The 6000-nt window shown below is 36.0% G+C and overlaps 1 pseudogene; it reads right to left on the minus strand.

Annotated features, from left to right (window-relative positions):
• Positions 1–1842: 1842 nt before the first annotated feature.
• On the minus strand, positions 1843–5713 carry LOC128920343 (antigen 5 like allergen Cul n 1-like; annotated as a pseudogene).
• Positions 5714–6000: the final 287 nt, after the last annotated feature.

Below are 6000 nucleotides of genomic sequence, written 5' to 3' on the forward strand. Positions count from 1 at the left end.
TGGTGTCAAAAGTAACTTTATTGTATTCTAAAATTGATCTTGGAATACATTATTTTATGTACGGAGATGGAACTGGATGGATGGATGTTTTGGTATACACATATATTTACCATTTACAAGCTGTTAATAGTATTTTCACACATCCGATTTAATTACCCTTTTTGCCCTTCACACCGCTCTCTCCGCGATATATACTTTTAATAGTACAGAATAGAATCTGTATAGAATTTAGCTGTTATTTAAAGCGATTTCAGATAGAAAAATCAATTAAAATTGTGATTGAGAATCTCGATAATCGGTCAGCTGTTTTTGTTTTTGCTTTTCATAAGAGGCTGGTATGTTTCATCAGCTGCTATTTTTAGCAGCGACACCTACCGTCGTGAGTTGTATTTCATTTCCAAATCGGTTAAAATTCAATTAAATGTTAATGTATAAACATGAGATTTTTATTTTGTATCGTAAATTGATCTAAATCAGTGTTTTAATCGAGCAAAGGCCGGTTAATTGATTAATTAACTCCTGTGTGAATAGGCTATAATACACTAAGATAGTACATTATCGAGTGCATAAATCACTTTTATTATACAATTTCCTAAGCGTCCAAAGGATATAAACTAAATACTTATCTCATACGACCAACTAATAATCACTTTCACGCTAAAGGGAATACTATACAGTGTTACGAAAATGCCATGATTTCAACAGAACAATCGCGTCCTTGCGTTGTCACTACTCTGCAACACTTTATTTATACAACGTCACAGGAAATTGTATACCGACGGCCTAAAGTGATGTATGAAAGAGTAAGAGATCGAAGTATAACTAGCAGATAAGTGCAACAGTGACATGTTGATGATGAGATAAAGTGTAATAGTGTACATACTTTAATTTCCCAAGAGTGTGGTAGATTGCGCAAACATATACCAGCAAGTGATCTGCCAGCACATTGCAGCTAACCGCAATTTCATTGTAAACCACGCTGGATTATTCTCCTGTTGGTGCCTGGCCATTGGTCGCTCTACTTATCTGGGCCGTTTGATTTCCGTACTAGTAGTCAACCATTAATTCATATATTCAAGTACCACAGTTTGACACAATGAGCGACAGTAATGGCTGGTTTAGTGCAGTTAAGGCACAAAAGCAAACAAGTAGAAATACATACATATACTACAATACTTCTTCGCTCAGAACGCCATAGATAAGTGGGCGCTATCATTTCAAGCTTGATGACGTTCGAGAATTGCAGAAATTATAATGATGTTCTAGAATCAAGAGCATTGAAAGTGTTTCTATGATTTGTCATGTATGTATGCATTCACTTTACTTAACACTTTCCGTAGAGCCTAATATCCCACCCCAAAAAACAGAGGTTATGTTGAAAATTACTTAAACTTTAACTATATATAAATAATATAATTCCAATAACGTGGCGCTAGATGTACTTTAAAGCAATCAAAGTCTATCACTGCCATGCTCAGATGACTACTAATACCAGGACCAGATCACAATAGCAGCTTGTAACGACGAGTGATGGGTCCGTCTTTACAAAAATATACAGCGGCAAGAGTCTAGATCCCGTCTACACCATCACAGCCGGATCAGATTATGCTGCTAATTAGAGCCTGCAATCCAAGTGTACCAACGGACAGTTGGTAAAATTATACGAAGAAGCCGCAGCGGAACCGGCCCTCAAAAGAGAGTCTCAAAATTTTATACCGGAAAAGAGCTGCTAAGGATGCAAATATAAGAAATAAATCTCCATCATATCAAACTAGCTTCTATAGCTTTAATTAAACTCGTTAGGGTTAATATTATTTATTTGTCAATAGCCATTACGAAAATTTATTTACCATCTTCAAAAATTTTGCCAGTATTTTTACAAAGATGCGGATATTTACTACTTGGAACACTCTCATAATAATCACATTCACATGCTGATTAATTGCCTTTCTTGTACATAAAAGTACCAAATACATTGGTGCGTGAGTAATTACAAGACCAAATTCGACGGTTTCCCCCTATTTCGGGTCTTACGAATCGAACTGCATCATTACTTTTTTGAGTTACAATCATGGTTTCATACAAAAAATGTTGTTGAAGTTTTTCATCAAAGTGGCCCAAAAGTAAGAGAAAGGCACATTTTTCTTCGGTCTCTAACTTTTTTAATGTTGACTTTTTTGGTAAACTTTCTTTGGCAAATCTTCTCAGAATAAGTCGGTCTTTAAGTTCTTAGATGACTGTAAACCCCAAAATCAATGTTTTTTGTGTCCTTATAGCCAATATGTCGAAAAAACTGAAATTTAATCCATTTTTTTTAATGTTTTTTCCCTCACGTTTCGTCAATATTTTAATTTAAGCCATATTATTTACACTCACCCTTTCGGAAAATCGTCTACCATAGCAACGCCATTATCCACTGATTCAGATTCGGCTCTCCAAAAATATGTTGCATATACAATCATATCAGTTTCTGTCGTTGGTTTTCCTGTTTCATTCATATAAAGATTTTGACCGGAGCCTGGAAATCTCTCAGTACTACGGCAAGCATCGTGCTGCACATTACAACGTCTTGCATGGATTCCGGCTATATACGCTAATTCGTCATCCCAGATTACTTCACGCATGCGTGTGGCTTTCGGAAATTTTTCACCGTCTTTGAATTTTACTTCACCCCCAGCTATTCTGTTGCGATGAGACTGTTGAATTAATTGAGCCTGTCAATGGCAAAAGACCAAGAACATCGCCTTTGCTAGGCTTATAAGAGAGGTTACCGGGTTAGGCATGTACAAATAATATTTTGGTTACTCACCAAATTAAATAAAAGCGAATATATTGAATGTTAAACATTTTTATGTCCGGTTAGTTACACTGTCACTATTCGAATAAATGAAAATTGTTTGCAATCTAAAAGCCTTTGATATTCCAGATATATGTCCGTATTTTCCAGATATATACAATGTGCGGTAAAAATCGGTTGAGAAGTGTTCGGGCAGAAGGGCACTAGCAAAACCGACCACTGACCGACCCAAAAAAACCGGTTCTTCACAGAAAACCGACTACCCACTCGTCGAAGTTTTGCCCCAAAATGCCCCAAAGACCGTCCACCGACCGTCCACACTGCCACGAGTGTGTCCCAAAAAAAACCGGTTCCAAAAAGTAACCGGTTACTGCAGTACTAGGCATATGCCGCAAAAAACTGAAAGTATTCGGCAGCAAGTGGGTAGGGGTATAGAATAGCGAACTCAAGAAACATACCACGCAGTGTTGTATCAGTCATATTTTAATTTTGCTTGTGAAACAACAACAGTTTTGGTATGACAGTCATAAAAAATAGCGAGTTTTTTGTTAGTTTTAATGTTCCACTTTTTTCAATAAAAATAAGAAAATTAATAAACTTGCACTATTCGAATAGTCGACAACGAAGGGTTAACCGAATAGTCGAAAATGAGCGGTTAATCGAATAGTCGATGACTGACGACTATCCGAATAGTGCAAACCGAACATTATTATTCGAATAATGCCCTATTCGGTTAATTCGGTTAGTCGATTAGTCGAATATCAAGAGCTCTAGTATATATCTATAGTGCGATAGTATATAAATGTGTTAACCTTCTTGAAAAATTATAAGTCAAAAATATTTTTTTTTCTGATTTGAAAAACTTTTAGGTGATCTTTTACTTCAAATTACATTAGAAACGCTTGAAAATTTTACAAACAAGTTATTCCAGGTTATAAGTTGAATTACTGTATGAAATCGCAAGACTTGAGTCTGGAGTCTCTTAAGTGGTCTATAATGTTAAACACGAACCCGAAACCTTATATATAAACTTATAGGTAACCAAAGTTTTCCTAAAGATACATATGTAGTCGAAATGTTTAATATTAGTAGAACAATTTTCGGGTGGTGTCCGAATTTTAATGCGTGGGAAATGCGCAAGGTTACATTAAACGATTTCAAAAACTGAATCTACATAGTTTTCACTGTAGCATGAAGCTGGAGTGCTACATCAAATGTCGGCGCTAAAAATGATGATTGCCATGTGAGCGCCTTTAGTGTACATGATATTTGCTGTCCTCCTGTTTATTCTGCTATTTTATTTTCATTTTCCTGCCATTGTTTTCATTTCTGGTCTGGTTGATAACAACAAAGCCACCTTACCAAACCGCTATGAAGTGAAACGTTGTAATTAATTAAATACACAAATTATAAAAACAATCGTGGGCGCAATTAAAATGAAGTGGATAGGTGACGGCAGAAGTCATTTACAAGAGACAGCTATTCCATTTAAAGAAAGAATACAGATTATATGTAAAAGGTTTTTCAATAAGAGCGCTACAAAGTTTTTCTTAGATAAAACAAAAACCGTGAAAGTAAATTCGATGACGCTGATCCTAATTTGCGACGGTTTTCAAGCATAAATAACGTAGCCACACAGGAAATAGTCTAACGGCGTCAAATCGCACGACCGAGCCGGCTGGGCCATTTCGTGACATAACACGTTCAACAAACTTGGTTTTCAATAAATCGATTGTGACATTCACTGTGTGGATTGTGGCTCCGTCCAGTCGGAACCACATATTCTCCAAGTCCATATCATCCAATGCGGTATCGATTCCCATTCACAGTAATGTGCCTGTCTTGAACATCACGGTAGAAGTGTGGCCCAATGACGCCGCCAGCCCATAAACCGCACCAAACCTTAATTTGGATGCAATGTAGTACATTTGCCTGACCAATAACACATATTTTGCTTATTGGCGAAGCTGTGGCCTTATCGCTGAAGATGATTTATCGAGGAATATCCAGATCATTTCCAAGTTGTTGCTCAGCCCAATTTACGAACATACGACGATTCTGATGCTCAATATGCTTCAGTTCTTGTGTCACCACTGACCTGTTGACTGTCTTTCCTGTTGCTCGCGCTGACGTTTGTTATCCACTGCAGTCCCCTATTTTGGCTTCACTTAATTATAGTAAGTGGTATTTGCGCTACAATAATTGGCACTTGTTACGACACGTCACGTGTTGCTGACCTTTAGAAATGAGAGGAGTAGGGGTAGTAGTATTTGACTTATTGTAGTTGTTTCTATAATTGTGGTTTTAGTGGTATTATGCGTACGCCAATTTAACTAATTACAACTACATCAGCAGCAAGATTAATAATGTGTATAAACTGAACTTACTGTAGTGACACATTAAGCAAATTTTGAAAATAATTTGTTGAGCTAGAAGTAGACCAGAAAGAGAGGCTATAACTTTTTAAGACAGATCATGGGACTTTTAGTGACTTTGGTTATTCAAAAAATTCAAAGGAGATGTTTTCTTTATAATCTGTGCCAAAAATGGATAAAATCGGTTCAAAATTTCTCCTAAAATAATAATGTATAATATATAAAATCAGGGGAAGATTTTTAGACGTGGTTTCGAAATGATCTTGCAATTAAGCATTGCTGGTAAGTGTTGATAGTACTAAAAATCAATGCAAGTATGAAAGCCATAAACATTTTGTGCGTACCATCACTGAGTGTGTCTTACAAGTTAGCCCATCTACTCATACATGTAAGTATCATTTGTAACTTTTTGTCTAAATGGCAAACAAAATAAAGACAGAACACAAAACTTCGTGTTTTGCATTTCACATATTTTCGTTACCCGCTTGCTTATTACCCTTTTCATTGTGTACTTGCCAGAAATAGTGTCGATGCCCAACATGGCGTATACGTAACGTGATTGTAATGCAATTATTACTTTTAAATGGAGTTATAATACAAGTTGACTCAATATGTAACTATCTTCTCAGATATATATATATATATATATATGTATATTTTGTATAACTTTTATTAGTTTTGTGATTTCCAACAACAAACCTGTAATTGAAAGTTGTTGGCGTACATGTGACATTCATGACATTTTGTTCAAGTTCATAAAGGGTTCCTCTTTTACTCCATGAAATGTTTCTATTTTCCGCAGATATTCTTTACGTGGTGGTTTGCTTG

The sequence above is a fragment of the Zeugodacus cucurbitae genome, chromosome 3 (assembly GCF_028554725.1).
Source record: "Zeugodacus cucurbitae isolate PBARC_wt_2022May chromosome 3, idZeuCucr1.2, whole genome shotgun sequence".
NCBI lineage: Eukaryota > Metazoa > Arthropoda > Insecta > Diptera > Tephritidae > Zeugodacus > Zeugodacus cucurbitae.